This window comes from Vigna umbellata, chromosome 9, assembly GCF_029865625.1.
Source record: "Vigna umbellata cultivar VRB3 chromosome 9, Vumbellata_1.0, whole genome shotgun sequence".
Lineage (NCBI taxonomy): Eukaryota > Viridiplantae > Streptophyta > Magnoliopsida > Fabales > Fabaceae > Vigna > Vigna umbellata.
In genome coordinates, this window is record NC_142173.1 from 35854782 (window position 1) to 35875792 (window position 21011).

Sequence of the window (21011 nt, forward strand, 5' to 3'; positions counted from 1 at the left end):
AGAGCTTCAAAAGATTACATTGATTCCCCAACAAACATACAGAGTTTAGTTCACCATATTCATGGTGAACCTCGATGAATTACAATGAAAGAATGAAAGATATAACCCTAAAAAGGTGAAGAGGAAGCCTCAGCATCCAAGATCCTCCTTCAAAGGGGTGGAAGAGAGAGTGTTTGCTTCGTTCCAGCCAAAGATACAAACCCTAGGAAACCCTAAAGCTTATATATTATTCGTAAATTACAGAAAATTAGGTCCAAACCCATTAAAGTGCCGCTCAGCGGTAAGTGCGTGTCACGTTTCTTCCCTTCAGCGGCCATTTTGCCCCTCAGCGGTCCTCCCGTGAGCTCGTGAGTGTCGGTCAGCGGTAAACTGCCGTTGAGCGGTGACTTCGGCTTCTCCTTTTGCACTTTTTGATGTCTTTTCTGATTCCATATCTCTCCTTCTTCACTTCTTTCACCAAATTCACCTTAAAACCTGCACAAAAACACTGAAATCAAGCATAAACCTGTCCAGCTCTCTTATTTCTGAAAATATGAAGAAAAGCATGATTTGAAGCTAGTTTCTAAGTATAAAGGTTGCTTTTAGTATCAATTAAGCATGAAAATAACAGTTTTTCAACTGTTATCAGCTACCAGTGCATCAATCCAGTACAAAATTCAGCCAAAAATCAAAGTTTGTTAGAGTGCCGCTCAGCGGAAATTTACCCCTAAGCGGTGATTATACAGATTTTTGAAAAACACTCTTTTGACCTTTCCTAACTCCACCCACATACAATTTTCATACTTCCAGATCAAAATCAATCAGTTTAATCGGTTCAAACATCAATTAATTCATCAAATCATGCATAGGAATCAAAACCCCTAAAAATTCATGGTTCAACAATAAAATTCATGCTCAAGAACCCTAGAATGAAAAATGCTTGACTTACTTGGGTGGAGATTCTAAATGAGTAGAGAATGCTTTCAAACTGTGAAGAGCAATGATGCTCTCTCCCAACCCCAAACTTAGATGGAAAACTAGTTAGAAAGTGAGTGGAAGAGAGATTTTCTCAAGAGGAATGAAGGAAAAAATGTAGAGAACCTTTGGAAAAGTGTTTAGGAGTGTGTGTGCAGAGAAGAATCTAAAAATAGAGGCCAAAGTGTGACTTAGGGTATAAAAATACCCTAATGGGCTCAGGTTCCGCTAAGGGGCAACCTAAGCCCATTTTGCGATACCACCGCTCAGCGGCAATTTGGCGCTCAACGGCGCTTTCATGTTGTGCTTTTCTTCTTCCTAGCTTAATGATGACTTAAGGCAGGGACCTATTACTAGAAGTATGACTAGAAGAATCCAAGAAGAGCTTGAAGATATGGACACAACAGGGCACATTCTTTTCCTTCAATTTAAGTGGAATTTGAAGACAACAAGAGAAGGGGTAAAACTGTCCAGTTGATGGTCAAAGTTGCTAGCCGCACCACCACTCTTCGCTAAGCACACCACGACAGCACCTCCGTCCCTCAACACCACCAACTTACGTGCTGCTTTAGTTTTTAGCACATTTTTCATAAGTCTTTCACATTTTACACATGGGTCATTGCCTCGCTGCAAGCTTCATGGATCACATATAAATTCATGGTAGCTACCCTTGTAAAGACACTTTTGAAGAATATTGAGTTTTACTCTGCTGATGCATTTTTCCAGCAACCAGAACTCTACCAAAAGTCACCTCTTATTGAGCTTTCCTTCTCCATCTAGCTTCCTTCCAATGAAGGCCGCCTAAGCTAGAGAATCCACTCACCATAGAGCTCTTCCTCCATCTCTGCATCCACTGAATTCATTCTTCCGTTGCTGCCAAACCACAATTCATTCCGCTGCCAGTTGCTTCTCGTGCGCCAACTTCGACACTACTCACGATCCAATTCATCATTCCACTGCCTTCAACCCACACCTCTTTTGGAGCAACTCATCAAGTGGTATTCAGAGCCGAGGTTCTGCATCACGCTCCAGCTGAGTAAAATTTTCCTTCATTCTACACTGTCAATACATTTTCCTTCGTGTTTTTGCCTCTGTGTGCACTGTTTCATTACTTTCTCCAATTCCAGTAGTTTTCATTACATCGTTTCTTTGTTCCAGCTTTTACTTGATTTATTTCCATCATTTTAATCGGTTCAATCTTTGTCTTGAGTATTTTAATTTTTGCAATCTTATTCAGTCATGTCCAGTCATGTGCATTTGTTGTAATTTTGTCAAAATTCTGAGTAAGTTTGGTGCCTGGGTGAATCTGCATATCTGGAATGGTTTTTCAATAGATGCACATCACAAAAGCAATGATGGATGAGCTCAGTGCATCTTGAATTCCATCACAGTGCAGTTCCATTTAACGCAGAATTCAAATCTGTTTTGAATTTGATTTAAAATTTGTTTTCTGAAATGCACCGTGTGAAATTAAATTTGGCGATGTTTGAGTTGCTGTAATGTGATGTGTGCATACCATATGAACAATGAATTGTCCAAGACAATCAATCTGGTTGCACCATTCTGTAGAATCCAAAACTCATTCAAGCAGCTTGACCGAACTGCACCTCTCTTTGATTGTTGTTTCTGATTTTTTTTTGTTTTTGAATCTGTTCAGTTTAGAAATCCCCGCTAGACATCTTTTTAGTCATTCCTAGCGTATTGTTCAACTTTCAATCACTGTCCTAGAGTCATAAAAGTTGTTTTCAGCTCAATTTGAATCTTCTGTGAAAATTTGGTTGGTGAATTGGACCAATTTTGGTGTTAAAGAGCAACTCATACAGTGAAATTTTGAGTTACAAGTGTTTAGCCTCGGCTGGCAGCTTATACAAGTTCCATTTGATAAAACAAAGTTGCTCAAGTCATAAAATTAAGTGTTCAAGCTTGTTTGTGCAAAATTGTTATCCAAACCACCAAATTTTCAACATTTTTCTGAAAACAAGTTGCTCTTTTCTGCATAAATGTTTGCTGGTTTGGTATATCTATAATTGCGTGAGAATTGGTAGCAAACGCTTGATCAAATTGCCTTAAAAGAAATCTCAAATGTAAAGAAAGAAAATGAGAACAAGCACTCTTAAAAAGCTGATCAAAACAAGTGCCAATTCTGAATTACCAATTATGTACCAGTATCAGAATTTCTCTTAGGCATTTCATCGAACAATTTTGCCTATTTTGAAACTGAGCTCGATTTAGCTGTATATGCAACTTGTATTCGTCTATTTGTTTTTTAAATGCACTCTAGAGCCTTTCCTAAGATGATTTTGAGTGCCACCCGTTATTGCTAACCTTTAATTGCTTGATTTGAATTGTTTAAAAATTCTGCACATAAGCTGTTTGATAAAATCACAGTTGTGCATTCTAGTTCTGTAATTTTCTGGCAGTAGCAGAGTTGTTTCTTTTCTACACTCGAAACTGATTGATGGTGGTTCTTTTGAGCTCTTTGTTGGGTGCATAAGTATCTCAGGTGGTCCTACAACACTGGTAGCATCTTAGGGAGTGGATTGGAGCAAGAAAAGATCAACATTGGGGCTGATTTTTGGTGCAGCAGAATCACATTTTCACTGGTCTGCAGAAAATCTAGTTGCTGTAACAGTAGCATATTCCACTTGGCAGCTGTGAGATTAGTGTGAATCAAACAAATTCACTTCCTTTGAGAGAAGCCAGAGCTGCATACCACTTTTACTTACTATTCTCTTGTTGTTTCATCTCTATTGTTTTGCAAAATACTTGTAATTGGCCATTAAGTAAGTGATTTGGAAGAATTAACAAGTGTTCTTCCATCACTTGCAAACTTTTCTTTTAATTGTCATATAAAATTGGTAGACAGTGAGTGTGTCTTGGATACAAAGTTCCACGCCTCACTTAGGAGATCTCACTTCTTTCAATTTTTGCAAGCGCATAGGCCAAGTCTTAGAAGTCCGCATTTAGGGTCTAGTTTTCTTTGAGTAGTAGTATGTCTTTAAACATTTAATGAATCTAGAGGTAATTTTGATTTAAAGACTTTTAGTAAGTAACTAGGGATATATTTGGCAAGGCAAGACTTGGTATTTAAGCAACCTATACGGTTCACCTCTCTTACCTGGAATATTGTCCTCAAGTGAAAACCTTCTAGTCTTTACCGCAAGAAAACTTTTAAGTTCATCAAAATGTCTGGAAGACAATCACCTAGAATTAGTGATCCTCCTAAAGATCAATTTTCATTCCAAACTCTAGTCAATCAACTCAATGAGATTGAGAGAAAAATAAGTCAAGAAAAAGTCCAAAGAGAGCTACATAGTGCCATGGTTGAAAATGAGTTGAAACTTTTGAGAGAGGAACAAGTCCAAAATAGGGAGAGAAGTTATAGTGGAGAATCCCAATATGAACAAGAGTCCTTAAGAGTAGGAGAATATTATCATCAACCCTCTTCCTCAAGAAGACACCGGAGGGAATTTGAAAATCCTCCTCCTCCTAAGGAAATTAATGTGGTATTGCCTCATTTTCATGGAAAAGATAATGTTGAGGCTTACCTAGATTGGGAAATGAAGGTAGAGCAAATTTTTGCTTGCCATCAAGTAGGAGAAGAAAGAAAATTCTCTCTTGCTACCCTAAGTTTTCAAGGGTATGCAATGTACTGGTGGACTGCTACAGTACAAGAGAGACTAAGACAACGACTTCCTCCAATAAAATATTGTAATCAGCTTACAAATGCCCTTCGGAAAAGGCACATACCCTCCTACTACAAAAGAGAACTCATGGATAAGCTCCAAAGATTGCAACAACAGTCTATGTCTATTGAAGAATACAGACAAAAGATGGAGCTATACATGATAAGGGCAGGAATCACAGAAGGCGAGGAAACTACCTTGGCCAGATTTTTGAGTGGGTTGACTCTTGATATCAGGGATAGGGTTGAACTACTACCTTATAGAGATTTGAATGATCTTGTTCAAATGTGTATAAAGGTAGAACAACAAAATTTGAGAAAAGCTTCTGTTAAAAAGATTTCAATCCCCCTTTGAACAGAAGATTGTAAAAGAAAAAGAACCCCTCAAACCTCTAGCCAATATAGTTGAAAAACCCAAACAGGAATCCTCTTTACACAATCTCACTAGTAAGATCAAGTGTTTTAAATGTTTGGGTAGGGGTCACATAGCTGCTCAATGTCCTACCAAAAGAACAATCATTTTAAGAGGTAGTGACACATATAGCAGTGAAAGTGAAACCCCTAGTGAAAGTGAGAATGAGCAAGAAAGAGGTAATGAAGAGAAAGTATATCCTTGTGAGGGTCAACTTCTCATGATGAGAAGGGTGCTTAATAGTCAACCAAGTCCAGAACACTTATCACAAAGAGAGAACATCTTTCACACAAGGTGTCAATTTGCAGAAAAATATTGTTCTCTCATTATTGATAGTGGATCTTGCTGTAACTGTTGTAGCACAAGGCTGGTTGACAAACTGAATCTTACTGTGATTCCCCATCCAAAACCTTACAAACTTCATTGGCTAAATCAAGATGGGGATATAACAGTCAAGAATCAAGTTAAATTGGCAATTTCCATAGGAAACTTCAAAGATGATGTTATTTGTGATGTAGTTCCTATGGAAGCTTGCCATGTCCTATTAGGAAGACCATGGCAATTTGATAATGACACTACACACCATGGTAGCACCAATACCATAACTGTTCACAAAAATGATAAGAAATTTGTGCTTCATCCTCTGTCACCTACCCAGGTGGCCAAAGATCAAACACAAATGAAGCTCAACAAGGAGCAAGAAAAAGAAGAAATAGAGAGAAGAAAAAGAGAGCAAGAGCAAAGAGAAGAGAAAAGAAGAAAAGACGGGAAAATAGAACCTCTATCCACACTCCTCATAGAACCAAGACTCTTAAGGGGAGGTTTTCTAGCCTTTAATTTTCTTTCATCTATCCTTAAGTTTTCAAAATTCTACTTTTCTTTCCAAGAATTTACCACTCCATCTTTAACAATGTTACAAATTGAAAAATGTGGCAATTCACTTGAGTTATTGTTACCTTTGTGGTTACAATTAACTCAAGACAAAAATAAAATTTCAAAAGAAGTAAGGTTTCTTTATTGTATCGAAATTGAAATTTTCAAAACTAGGAAACCTTCTTCTAAACATATTTTTTTATGTATCTTATTGGGTCAAATAAATCTAATTCGATCTATGTTTGATGATTATGGCAGATTCATATTTGATCCGGGAGGAACTTTGATGGATCCTACAAAAATAAGTCCTCACAAAGACAAACCAACAGATTTGAGGACAAATCCTCTTCAAGGGGAAGGAGATGATGACTTAAGGCAGGGACCCATTACTAGAAGTATGACTAGAAGAATCCAAGAAGAGCTTGAAGATATGGACACAACATGGCATGTTCTTTTCCTTCAATTTAAGTGGAATTTGAAGACAACAAGAGAAGGGGTAAAACTGTCCAGTTGATGGTCAAAGTTGCTAGCCACACCACCACTCTTTGCTAAGCACACCACGGCAGCACCTCCGTCCCTCAACACCACCAGCTCACGTGCTGCTTTAGTTTTTAGCACATTTTTCATAAGTCTTTCACATTTTACACATGGGTCATTGCCTCGCTGCAAGCTTCATGGATCACATACAAATTCATGGTAGCTACCCTTGTAAAGACACTTTTGAAGAATATTGAGTTTTACTCTGCTGATGCATTTTTCCAGCAACCAGAACTCTGCCAAAAGTCACCTCTTATTGAGCTTTCCTTCTCCATCTAGCTTCCTTCCAGTGAAGGCCGCCTGAGCTAGAGAATCCACTCACCATAGAGCTCTTCCTCCATCTCTACATCCACTGAATTCATTCTTCCGCTACTGCCAAACCACAATTTATTTCGCTGCCAGTTGCTTCTCGTGCGCCAACTTCGACACTGCTCACGATCCAATTCATCATTCCAATGCCTTCAACCCACACCTCTTCTGGAGCAACTCATCACTTAACCTAGGTGCCTTCTACTCATGATCCTCACTTGCTCCCTGCAATTAAGTTCCCAGATCACTCATGCATCCAATTCCCTATCATGCAACTAAAGCAGAACAAACAACAAAAATACAATCAATCAATTGGGTTGCCTCCCAGGTAGTGCTTGTTTAACGTCACGAGCCTGACCGAAAAATCCACCAACACCCATCAGTAGGTGTCAAACCTAGTATCTTTCAGTAGATACTTAACCACCTAGCATCCTTCAGTAGATGTTATACCCAAAAATTTACAGAAGTAATGTCCAAGTTTATAAAAATTTACAAAACCAAAATAAAATCAAAAGAAAAGTTTGTCCTCAAATCACTGGAATGCCTCCCAGGAAGCGCTCTTTTAACCTCACTAGCTTGACCCAATAGAGCTCATGTTCCATCTTCATGGTTGATGTTCATATCACACCGACTCATCAACTGCTTCCGGTCCACTTTTCTGACTCTTCTGGAATGTGGAGACTCTATCTCTAGCACCTCATTTTCTTTGTAGTCTTTCACAACCCACAACTTGTTTTTGAATTTCACAGGTTTACCAAGTCGGAGTCGTTCTTGCATCTTGTCATCATGGACCTTTCTTCCTTTCCCAATCTTTTCTTCTTCCTGTACCTGAAACAAAAAACAATGTTTACCTTTGACATTTGGCTTTTCACCTTCAGGGCTAGTCATGAGTACATCTTGATATGTAGCTTTATGACTAGCTTCTTCCTCCTGCATCTGCCTCTCTTCTTTGAAGGCTACAACAACTCTTTCTTCTCGGTCTTGGAACACCACTATGCCTTAATCCACATCAATGATGGCTTTGGCCGTTTTCATAAACGATCTTCCGAGAATAATGGGTATCCTCTCATCCTCCATCTCCATCACCACAAAGTCCACCAAGAACTGTAGTTTGCCTACACAAACTATAACATCCTCTGCTATACCATAGGGATTCTTTGAGGATCCATCTGCCATTAATAAATTCATCTTTATAGGCTTCACATCAAGATCACCAATCTGCTCAAGTAAGGAATAAGGCATCAAGTTAACACTTGATCCTAAATCAAGTAAAGCCTTCTTTATCCTTTTCTTCCCTATAGCGCATGGAATGGAGAAACCTCCTGGATCTTTTGCTTTTGGAGGGAATGACTTCTTTTTAACAGCTTTATACTCCTTTCTCTCATCGTCTCTACGTCTTTTCTTTATAGAGACTTCTTCCTCAGGCTTTGTATAAACTACAATCTGCTATAATATCTTCTTCAAAGGTACACCACTATCCAACATCTTAAATATTTTTGTAAAGTCAAATTGTTTCTCATGATCCATTGGAAAAGGAAGAATGTCTTCACTCTTTATCTCTCTTATCTCTTCTTTCTCTTTTCTCTCTTCTCTTTATTTTTCTCTTTTTTTTCTCTCTCTTCTTTTTCTTTCTCTCTTTCCAACTCAACTGTTTCAACATTTACACTCACTAACACCTTACCTTCTTCCCTGGGGTTAACCTCAGTATTAGCCCCAAAATTTTTGTCAGGCCTTTCTTCCAACTGTTTAGTAATTTGACCAACTTGCATCTCCAAGTTCTTAATAGCAGCTTCAGTGCTCTTTTGAGTGGATGGAGTTGCCTGTATGAATTGCTGAAGAGTTTCTTCCATCCTTATTGATCTTTCATTAAGTATAGCAATTTGTTGCCGTAAGGTTGGTTGTTGCTGTTGCTTGTTAAATTGCCCTGATTGTCCAGCTTTCCCACTTTGTCCTTGACCAATACTTGGGTGTGGTTTCCACCCTTGATTGAAATTCCCTTGACGGTATGAAAATTGATTGGCCATGAAGTTAACATCCTCTAAAGCTTCCACTGGAAAGGCGCATTGACCATTGATATGGTCACCACCACATAAGTCACACATCTGTGGTTGAACCTGTGCAACAGTCTTTAACTCTTTTGGCAGTTGTGCAAATGCCTTTGTGAGATTTTCCAATTGTTGAATGATTATCTTGTTCTAAGCTAACAAGGCATCATTGGATTGCAACTGTAGAACTCCTTTTTGTTGAATAGGACCTCCTCTTTCACTGTTCAGCTCATTGTCATTAGTAGCCATGTTTTCAATTATTTTAGTTACTTCCTCTGGAGTCTTCCATTTAATATTGCCTCTAGCTGAGGCGTCTAGCATCAACTTGGTTTGAGAACCAAGACCTCCAAGGAAGAATAGGACTACTTCTACTTCGTCAAATCCATGCGTGGGAGTCTTTCTTAATAGGCTTTTGTACCTGTCCCATGCATGACCTAGTAATTCCTCCATGCCTTGCCTAAAAGATGAGATCTCTTGCTTCCCTTTGTTGACCTTGGATTGTGGGAAGTATTTGTTCAAAAATTTTGTCACCACAGCTTCCCACTCTATAAAGCTCCCTTCTGGAAAAGAGTTCAACCAAAGCTTAGCATTGCCTCCCAATGAGAAAGTAAACAAGTTAAGTTTGATAGCTTTGTCAGGCACCCCATTTATCTTCACTGTATTGCAATTTTCATTAAAGGTTGTGAGGTGCTCGTATGGGCTTTCATGTGACAACCCATTAAATTGATTACTCTTAACCAGTTGGATTAACGCCAGTTTCACCTCCATGTTGGCTGCATTGACCCTCGGTCTTGCTATGTTGTTAAAATGTTGAGGGCCAACCACATTGGTGTAATCTGCAAGAGTCCGTCTAACATTATTATTCTCCATCTCATCAGTGCTACGGTGAGAACCTTGTGGTGAAGGTTGTAAAAGATCTTCCGGAGGAGGGAAAAGTTCTCTAGATGTACGAATTCTTCTCCTATGTCTACTCTCGTCTAAGCCTTCAAGAAGAGGTTTCGAGGTTTTCTTGCTTCTAGTTCGAATTGCTTCCTGCATACACAAGAAAACAAGTCCCTAGAAAAATTTGTTAGCACAAAAAGATAGAGAAGATATAAAATAAGAGATAAGAAGATAAAAAAAAGAAAGATAGAAGATAAAATAAAAACAGAAAAATAAAAATAGAAAAATAATAACAGAAAAATAAAAATAGAAAAATAAAAAATAAAAACAGAAAAATAAAAACAGAAAAATAATAACAGAAAAATAAAAATAGAAAAATAAAATTCGAAATTTAAAATTCAAAATTCAAAATTCAAAATTCAAAAACAAGTCAAAGATAATTAATAATCACACAAATAAACTAGTTAAACCACGAGTCCCCAACAACGGCGCCAAAAACTTGATGACAAATTTATGAACATCGAAAAAATGGTGCCAAACACTTGTTTAACCCTCGACAAGTGTGACCGAATCGTATCAAGTAATGAACTCGGTAAGACCAAGTTTCGTTCTCCCAAAGGACTCACGACCTAGTTAGTTATATGATTTCTTGATTATTTAAGACTTGAGAACAAATTGTTATAAGTTTCAAATGGAAAAGACAAAAAGTAAACATGTATGCATGGGAAAGAAGAACACAAAGACTGAACGAATTATATGGATGAGTATGTTGTTGGGGTAATCAATTTCATCTTATCCACTTTCATATATATTGGGAATTCATCATTCTTTTTATCAATGTTAATGTCACTCTCTAAATTACCTTAAACCCGATGTCTCGGCGAAGAAAGCCTATCCTTAATTAGGAGTTCATACAATTCCTAGCATCCCTAATAATTAATTTTGAAGCACAGAAGCTTAAAGGCAACCAACTCTGATATCCCTATGTCTAGGCAATACTGCTTTTAGGAGAATTTCCCCAGTTCTAGATTTCCCCGTATGTGTCCATATCGACAAAACCAATAATCATGACATCGAATGAGTTAAACAATGCATGCTTTGAACAAAGAAGAAAAACCCTAACTAATGATGAAAGAAAGCATGTATCATCAATATGATGTTTAAACACAAAATTCCATATATGAGAGCTTCAAAAGATTACATTGATTCCCCAACAACAAGAAGAGTTTAGTTCACCATATTCATGGTGAAACTAGATGAAATACAATGAAATAATGAAAGATAGAACCCTAGAAAGTTGAGTAGGTAGCCTTAGTGATGAGTCAATATTTTCTCAATTTCACTTAGCTTATTGTACCGAATTTAATTAGGGAATTGTGCTTAAATGTCCAATATTTTCCCATTTTTCCTAATTGTGCTTAATTTGATCAGAAATTCTTATTTTAATTAATTTGAATTATTTGAGCTAATTATTTGCATTATTAATTGTAGGGAAATTGTTGGATAAATTTTGGGACATTAAAGAAAAATGCCACATCAATTATATTTTAAACTAAAATGATAAAGGAGGTGCAGATTTCATTTTTGGGGGTGCACATGGAGATGGACTTTCTAAAAAGAAAGCACACGCGGACAATAGGATTCATTTGGGCTTGGAGAGGATGTGCTGGATGGAATGAAGGGGTTGACGTCTAGCAAAGAAGAGAGCTCAAATCCAGAAGCCTTCAGGTCCAGCCGCGAGAAGGCAATGAAGATTCTTTCTCACTCAAGAAGCATAGGATATTGTGGGACGGGATTCAAGAAAGAGCTGGAGAAAGAAGGCACCACGGCCTATGGCAGCAAGGCGTCCAGCTTGGGAGGTGTCACGGTCTGCCATCAGCACGTAGGAGAGGAGTCACCTTGCTTCAAAAAGAAAATCAAGTAAGCAAAGCAGCTACGGATGGAGGAGGCCTTCAAACGGTGTCCAACAAGGGAAGAAAGCTTCACGGGAGAGAGGAAGCCTTCACGTCCAGCTAGCATTGAAGTGGTGTGACGGTGAGAAAAAGAGTGGTCCGGAAGGAGGGCTTCACTTGGATTCACGGGTCAACACGTTCAATGAAGAAAGGAGTGCACAGTGTTGAAGAAAATGGGGTAACACACAGCAAGAAGTGAAGCCACGGCTACACGTCACGCTCCACACCTTCTACCACGTTCCAGTAGCATCCATCATTTCAACATTGCAGCACACGACCTACACTTGGCACGTCCAAGACGTCACGACCTGCAGAATTCAAGTCTTCACACAGTCATAGCCCATGCAGAGCGTCCAGCAAAGCACGTCCAGGAGATGTCACCCGTCCAGTTGGGGAGAGAGGAAGACCTTCACGCGGAGAATGGGAAGCACAGGGGGTGTTCAAAGAAGAAGCCAGCACGTTGAGAGGAAGAAGCGGGTGATTTATTGAGAGTGTAGTGTGCGGAAGAAGTGGAGATGGGAAGGAGCAGCATCACGTGATTTCATTTGGAGAGAAGAAATGAATTTACTTTCTTTTAAAAGCCAAGGTCAAGCTACTGCAGGGAGAATGGATTTTCATCATCATTTTATTTGCTTTTACAAAAGGAGCAGGCGTGGATTTCAATGAAAGAAAAGGGGGCTGTTTCCACTTTACGATATGCACAAGCGGTGATTTATGTTTAGGAAGAAGTGTCACGACTTTGATTTGCTTACGAGCACACGTGGAGGCTCACTTTCCTTTTGGGCTTGGAGGACGTGGTGCTTCAGAGAAAAAGGGTTACATCCAGCAAAAAGAAAGTAGTGTCACGGTCCAACATCTTGGAAGTGGTGTGGGTATTGGAGAATAGGGTGACGGGCAGCAAGAACGGGAGGCACTCTTGGTCCAGCTTGCACACGGCATACAGCCCACGTGGAAATGGAGAGATTAGGGAGCGTGAACGTCCACAAAAAAGAGGGCTCCAGCAGTGCAGAACAGGAGAGGGAGCTGAATCACGTCCAGCCGCCACCTTCATTTTGTGTTACTAGCATTTTCTTTCTTTTATTCTGAAGTAGCAGAACAACTTTCGATTCTTAAGTTGGAAGTGCACGGTGATTAATTGTTGGTAATGCACGCTGTTACGTTTTTTTTATCACTTTCATTGCTTTTTGAGAAAAGAGAGAAACGTTTTCTTTCAAAGGAGAATGAAGCATAGGTTTTCCGGTTTGGATGGGATTCTTTTTATCACAATTAGCCTTTATTTTCTTTAGCCTTTATTTTCTTTTAAGAGAAAAGTGTTAATTGATGGGACGGGCCAAGACGCAGCAGAATGTGTAGCACTCATTTTCTTTATTTCTTTGGGAATAAAGAGGTCATTAGATGGGAGTAGGTGGGTGTATTGTGTCCGGTGGTTGACTTTGAGAGAAGAAGTTTTGGGTTTTTAATTGAAGAAGGCAAGTGAGTCACGACCAAGAGTTGCATTTTAGAAGCATTTTTAATTTCCAATTCTCTTGGAAGCTGCTTATGGCCACGGGTTGCATCCATATCTTTTATTTGTTTTAGATTCATTGCCTTTGATGTTTAGTTTACAACATTGTGCATTTAATGTTTCAGTTTAAGTGTTGCATTTTAATAGTTTTAGTTGTATTTGGATATTTATCTTTTGCATTGTTTAGTTTACTTTTCAATTCACTGTGATGTCTATTATTTCGGTTTATTGTTTCCGTTCATTATGCTATTTATTCTGTTCGGCTTCTTTATTTTTTTGCATTTCCAATTTCCTCACCTGTTTTAGAAATCGTTCGGTTACAATGTAGGATCGTTTGGTCATCATGCTTTGTTCATTTATTTCAGTGTTTTCAATTATGTTCGGTTGAATTTAATTTCCAGTTTTAATTTAGTTTATTTACAATCACAAAAACACTTTCAAAAACCCCCCTTCGTGTGTGATCTGAGACTGAATCGCAAATTGGTCCTTGAGAGACGACCTAGGAGTCATGTCCTAGCACTATACTGCATTCTTTTATGCACAACTTTTGTGAGAGGTGCGACCCTCTCAACACTTAGCATCCAAAATCTTCCTCCAAGGGCTGGAAAGGTGTGTGTTTGCTTCGTACTCTGCCAAAGATACAAACCCTAGGAAGTCCTAAAGCTTATATAATATTCTAAAAATTACAGAAAAGTAGGCCCAAGCCCGAAATAATGGCGCTCAGCGGTAAAATACCGCTTAGCGGTAAGTGCGTGAGTTGAATTCTTCCCATCAGCTGCACTTTGACCCCTCAGCGGAGCCAACGGGTGTTCATTGGTGCCGCTCAGCGGTAAAATGGCATTGAGCGATACTTGCGACTTCTCTTCTTTTGCACTTTTTGAGTTATTTTCTGATTCTATCTCTATCCTTCTTCACTTCTTTCATCAAATTCACCTTAAAAGTTGCATAAAACACTGAAATCAAGCATAAACCTGTCCAACTCTCTTATTTCCAAAAATATAAACAAAAGCATGATTCCAACTGTTGAGTGCATATTTATGCCCACATTTATGCTTTAAAATTCAAATTTTTGATGGAATAATTGTGCTTAAATTGTTGATTTTAAGTGAATTTGTGATGATTGGAATTGTTGGGTTTTGGGAAATAAAGAGACGTAAAAAGTGAGTTTTAGTGCATAAATTATTCTTGGATGTTCTAATGTTTATTTGTGCAGCTGAGAATATAAGTTTTATTGGTCCAAATGGCAATTCAAGGCCCAAAATCAGATTTTATTTGGAAAATTCTGAAGGGGCTAAAGTGCAGATAGAGGAAATTTCAGGGTATTTGTGCAATTTTGGAAAGTCAGAAAATCTAAAAGATAAAATTCAGTTGTTGAATTTAATTTGGGAATATCAACAGAAAATATCTTCCAAATAATTTTATCATTATCTAAATCTTTTAGTTATTTGGAAGATATAGGATATAAGATAATTAAGTTAATATCTATCAAATATTGTTTAAAACTAATTTAATCTAATGAATATTTGAAAGATATAATATATCAACAGAAAATATCTTATCAACAAACTATTCAGAGTCCAAGCCCAATCAAGCCTATATAAAGAGACCCAAGGGAGACAGAAAGAGGGACTTCACTTCATATATTCATTCTCTCATAGTCCTCTCACTTTTCTTTCATCTTGTATTCAACTCCATTCATGGAGAGCTAAGCATCTAGGGCTAATTCTGCTGTAATTCCATTATGGATTCTGAGGTTAGATTGAGTTAATGCAATTGTTCAGGATGACGCAGGAAGGATTGAAAAGTCATCATCCTGTTGAAATCTTCAAGTCCTAAATGGACTTTGACAGCATCATCCCAGATGGGAAGTTGAGCAACATTGGTCCATACGTCATCATCTAAAATGATGCGTACTCCCTTGACCTTAGTAGATATTATCCCATCTCGATAGCACAAGTTGAAGTAGAAGACTCTTATAAGATCAGGATAAATGCATCCTTTTTGTTCTAACAAATGCGTTAACCCCTGCTCAGCAAAAGTGTTTGGAAATTGAAAACCATAGAAGCGGAAAAAGTCAAGATGAATAAACTTTACCGCCATGATCTTCCTTTCTTGCCAAGAATTAACAAAGTCTGCGTGTTTCCCTTGATCTGAAATCCATCCATCTATGTTTGCAAGACGTGGTTGAGAAGAAGAGGAGGCTCCAGCTGTTTTGCGACGGTGCCTTCTTGAGTCAGCCATGGAGGAAGAATGGGAAAATGAGATTTTGAGAAGGTGAAGAGAAATGAAGAAGATTTGAGCTCTAGATTTGATTTCAGAAGTATTTGGATGCAAAGGAGTGTCTAATAATCGATTATGGGGGGCTATTTATAAGAAAAATGGAAAAACTAGCCATTTATAGCAGTTTATAGCCGTTATGGGATGCTCCAACGGCTCTATTTTTGAAACTGTCAACGCGATAATCGATTATGGCTCGTGATAATCGATTATCAGTTCAATAATTACTGCCCAGAATTGCATAATAATCGATTATACATAATGATAATCGATTATCTGCTCAAAATTTTCCAGAATTGAATTTTATGCATCAATAATCGATTATAATTTAGTGATAATCGATTATGAAGCGTTAAGTTTACGAAACATGAAAAAATTTTCATAGATTTTGATTCTAAGAAATGTCTAACACTCCTAACTCTCTTCTAAGCTCAAAAAATCTATCTTTAGGTAGAGCCTTGGTAAAGATATCAGCTAATTGATGTAAGGTATCAACATATTCAATTTGACAATACCCCTTTTGAATATGATCTCTTAAGAAATGGTGCCTAATTTCTATATGCTTAGTTCTTGAATGCATTATGGGGTTCTTGGTCAAATTTATCGCACTAGTATTGTCACATTTTAGAGGAATTTTGTCAAGGAAGATATCAAAGTCTTCCAATTGTTGTTTCATCCACAAAATTTGAGCACAATAGTTTCCAACTGCAATATATTCAGCTTCGGTGGTAGACAAAGCTACACATACTTGTTTCTTTGAGTGCCATGACACTAAAGAACATCCCAAGAAATGACAGGTTCCACTAATACTTTTTCTATCAATTTTACAGCCACCATAATCTACATCAGAGTATCCTATTAAACTAGGTGAGGCATCAGAGGGATACCAAAGTCCAAATGAAGTAGTTCCCTTAAGATATTTTAGAATTCTCTTAACTGCAGTCAAATGAGATTCTTTAGGATTGGCTTGGTATCTAGCACAAACACAAACACTCTGCATAATATCTGGTCTACTAGCAGTTAAGTATAACAAGGATCCTATCATGCCTCTAAACATGGTTTCATTCACTCCTTTTCCAATTTCATCCTTATCTAAATAACATGAAGTACCCATGGGTGTACTAGCTTCCTTGCAGCTATCCATACCAAATTTTCTAAGAATTTCTCTACAATATTTAGTTTGGGAGATGAATGTTCCACCATTCATTTGTTTTATCTGTAGTCCTAAGAAAAAGTTTAACTCACCCATCATAGACATCTCAAATTCACCTTGCATTATTTTTGCAAACTCTTCACACAAAGAATCATTAGTTGACCCAAAAATGATATCATCTACATAAACTTGCACGATTAAAATGTGTTTTCCTACTTTCTTAATGAATAAGGTTGAATCAACCTTTCTGATGAAAGGGTCGCACCTCCCACAAAAGTTGATTGCATAAAAGAATGCAGTATAGTGCTAGGAAGTGACTCCTAGGTCGTCTCTCAAGGACCAATTGTGGTTCAGGTAATAGGTCGAACACATTAGGGGGGATTTGAAAAGGTTTTGCAAAAATTAAAGAACTTAATAAAGACACAGATGCAAACAAACTAATTTAAGCTAGCATGGTTATTAAACTAGGACTATTAAAAGCCTTAGATAACATTCAAACATCAAAGACTGTTACAAACTGATTAACAAACACAGTTAAAAATAATTAAATGCAACACTAACTCAAACACATAAACTCAACCTATTAATTAAATTAATTAAAAACCAAAGAAATCAACAAGCCTAATTTAATCCTAGCAAATTACTTGTCATAATGGCAATTAACAAATGAATTTAAAAGTCCAATTGGCCAAAGAAAGAACACATGGCCGTGAGTCATCATGCACCCAAGTCAAACTTCAATTTCACCTTAAATAAGCCACAAAATGTGTTGACTTCTTCTCCCATGTGCACCATTTTTCAAGAAATTAAGCATGTGCCTTCCACACTCTCCAAGACCGTCCCCTCTCTCCTTCCATGCAGCAAAGAAATGATTTTATACACCAAAGCACACAATTTACGTGAACCACCAAGTGGAAATGCCAAAGAATGCTTCAAAGACCAATGTGCAAATGGAAGATACCATGGGTGCTCCTACCAATGTGCCAAGTAAGCTAAATCAAATGAAAACAAACTCTAAAAACCTCCATTTCTCATTGCAATTCACGGCTGGAACAAGCAAAGGCCAAATCTCAAAGTGGAAACATTCCTTGGGTCAAAACAAGCATCTTTTGTGTTGGTCCAAAAGTGGTAAAAATTAAATGAAGCAATTTCCTCTCTCCTACAAACTCCAAACGGTTTTTCTTCAAGAATTATGCATCTAAAAGCTTTCTTCCACTCTTCCATACAGAGAACAACTTCAAGAAACCAAAGTTAAAGTTGCAAATGAACACAAGAACAATAAACCCAAACTTCTACTCATCAACCCATCTTTAACACTACCATTTCTTCAAGTTTCTTTGCAAAAACGAAAATAATACTTAGACCATTAATTCCAGTTCTGTCCAGCCTCCATAACATCACCAAGATCTGATCCCAACCTTCTCTCAAGCATCAAAACTGAAAAATGCAAGAAAAGAGTTAAACCCACAACACCCACACATCATCTTAAGCTCTCTTCAACCTAAAACTACATAGAACTTCATTTTTATCATCCAACCATATAGAATGAGATAAAAACCGAGAGGAACAGCAGCAAAGGGAGAGGAAAACGAAATATAAAGTTACTCAAACCCAACATCCACCATGGAAATGCAAAGACAAGCTCCAAAACTCAAACTTCAAGCATCATGAACAAGCAAATGGAAGTGGAAATGAATAGTTTTTCACCACCAATAAGCTAAGACAACCAAGAGTAAATTAAGAGAAGAAGAAAATCTGCATCTTGCTCATTGAAATGGCCAAAAACGAGACACCCAAGTCAAGCTCTCCATAAGAGTGTTCATACAAGAAACCCTAAGAGAGAAAAGCTCAAAAACGTCAAAAAAATGAAGTGTGTAAGAGTCTTTTTGTGTGGTTGGCTAAGGCTCTCTAAAATGCCGAGAGTTTTCTCCTCCAAATGGGGTCCACAATCAATTAAAAACCCTAATCAAAAAGGCACATGTCCTACAAATGGGTCTTTTTACAAAATTGCCCCTAAAAGGGTCCAAAACACCTAATTCTAATTAAGGGCTTCTAGAAAACGAAATTACAATTTTAATTAGAATCTAAATGACTAAATGTTGAGCCTTTGAGTGTGTCACGCCATATCCCAATTGTCCAGATGATGTTTCCACAACTTTCCTGCAACCAGAAATGCACTTAATCAGCTCAGAAAACCCAAATTAGCACAATTACGAATTTCCGACCAAATTAAGCAGAATTCAGAAAACGGGGAAATAATAGACAATTAAACATAATTCCTTGGTTTATTTAAGTGCAATAAACTAAATATAATTCAAGAAATAACGACTCATCACTTTCCTCTAGAAAATTCATTTTCAATTAAAAAGGTACTAAGTCTTTCATACCAAGACCTAGGTGCTTGTTTAAAACCATAAAGGGCCTTTCTCAACTTGTAAACATGATCAGGGAATTTAAAATCTTCAAAGCCAGGAGGTTGACTAACATACACTTCTTCTTTTATAAAACCATTTAAGAAAGCACTTTTTGCATCCATTTGATATAGTTTAAATTTCATCAAAGATTCATATGCAAGTAATAATCTAATTGCTTCTAACCTGGCTACCGGTGCATACGTTTCATCATAATCTATACCTTCCTCTTGACAGTATCCCTTAGCAACTAGCCTTGCTTTATTCTTTGTGATGTTTCCATCCTCATCAAGCTTGTTCCTGAATACCCATTTTGTTCCTATGACTTGGAATTCTTCTTGTTTTGGAATAAGTTCCCAAACTTTATTCCTTTCAAACTGATTTAGCTCTTCTTGCATAGCAATGCACCACTTGTCATCTTGAAGAGCTTCCTTTATATTTTTAGGTTCTACCTGAGACACAAAAGCAATAGTTAGACAAAAGTTATTTAAATTATGTCTAGTAGTTACCCCTTTTGATATATCTCTGATGGACAAATTTATGATCACCAAAATATGATGTCACAAACTTGTTTTACAATCGGCAAGTATGACCGAATCGTTCAAGTAATAAACTTGGTAAGACCAAGTATCGTTCTTCCCAAAGGACTCACGGCCTAGTTTAGTTGTGTGGTTTGTTGATTAGCTAAGACTTAAGGACGAAATATTTGGATAATACTATGCAAAAGACGAAAGTAAACATGTATGCATGAGGTTGATCAATGGCAAAAGCAAAAGATAAACACTTTCAATGAAATATATGTATGAATATGTTGTTGGGGGTCAATTTCATCTTATCCACTCTCATATATTTTAGGAATTCAACATTCAAATCATCATTGTTAATGCCACTCTCTAAAGTACCTTTCAAGAAGGCTTCTCCGTAATTACGAGTTCATACAATTCCTAGCATTCCTAATAATTAGTTCATCAAGTGCAGGAGCTTAACGACAACCAATATAATATTGGGAGAGATTCCCCGGATCTAGACTTCCCCGTACGTGTCCGTATCGACAAAACCAATAATCATGCATCGAATGAGTTAAACAACGCAAGCATTAAGCAAAGAGGAAAAACCCTAACTAATGATGAAAGAAAGCATAGGTCTTAAATATAAGATGTAAAAACAAATTCCATATATGAGAGCTTCAAAAGATTACATTGATTCCCCAACAAACATACAAGGTTTAGTTCACCATATTCATGGTGAACCTAGATGAATAACAATGAAAGAATGAAAGATAAAACCCTAGAAATGTGAAGAGGAAGCCTAAGCATCCAAGATCCTCCTCCAAAGGGGTGGAAGAGAGAGTGTTTGCTTCGTTTCTGCCAAAGATACCTAACCCTAGGAAACCCTAAAGCTTATATATTATTCGTAAATTACAGAAAATTAGGTCCAAGCCCATAAAAGTGCCGCTCAGCGGTAAAGTACCGCTCAGCGGTAAGTGCGTGAGTTGGTTTCTTCCCCTCAGCGGCCATTTTTCCCCTCAGCGGATCCCCCGTGAGCTTCTGAGTGCCGCTCAGCGGTAAACTGCCGCTGAGCGGTGACTTCGGCTTCTCCTTTTGCACTTTTTGATGTCTTTTCTGATTTCATCTCTCTCCTTCTTCACTTCTTTCACCAAATTCACCTTAAAACCTGCACAAAAACACTGAAATCAAGCATAAACCTGTCCAGCTCTCTTATTTCTGAAAATATGAAGAAAAGCATGATTTCAAGCTAGTTTCTAAGTATAAAGGTTGCTTTTAGTATCAATTTTAAGCATGAAAATAACAGTTTTTCAACTGTTATCAATCTCCTATGATGTTGTCCAAAGATACTCCTCTTGGTTGTTGATAGCTTTTTGGAATCAACAACTTGAGGTGTTTCTTGAAGCTCCGGAGGATAATTTTCATTTCGATACATCTCCTTAAGGGCTTCTTTTAAGTAATCCTCATCACCTGCAATGGGTCTATTTGACTCAAGAGGATTTACCTCAAGG

The 21011-nt window shown here is 37.6% G+C and overlaps 1 pseudogene; it reads left to right on the forward strand.

The window, feature by feature from the left end:
* The first annotated feature begins 4469 nt into the window (after positions 1 to 4469).
* Positions 4470 to 6438, forward strand: LOC148193393 (uncharacterized; annotated as a pseudogene).
* Positions 6439 to 21011: the final 14573 nt, after the last annotated feature.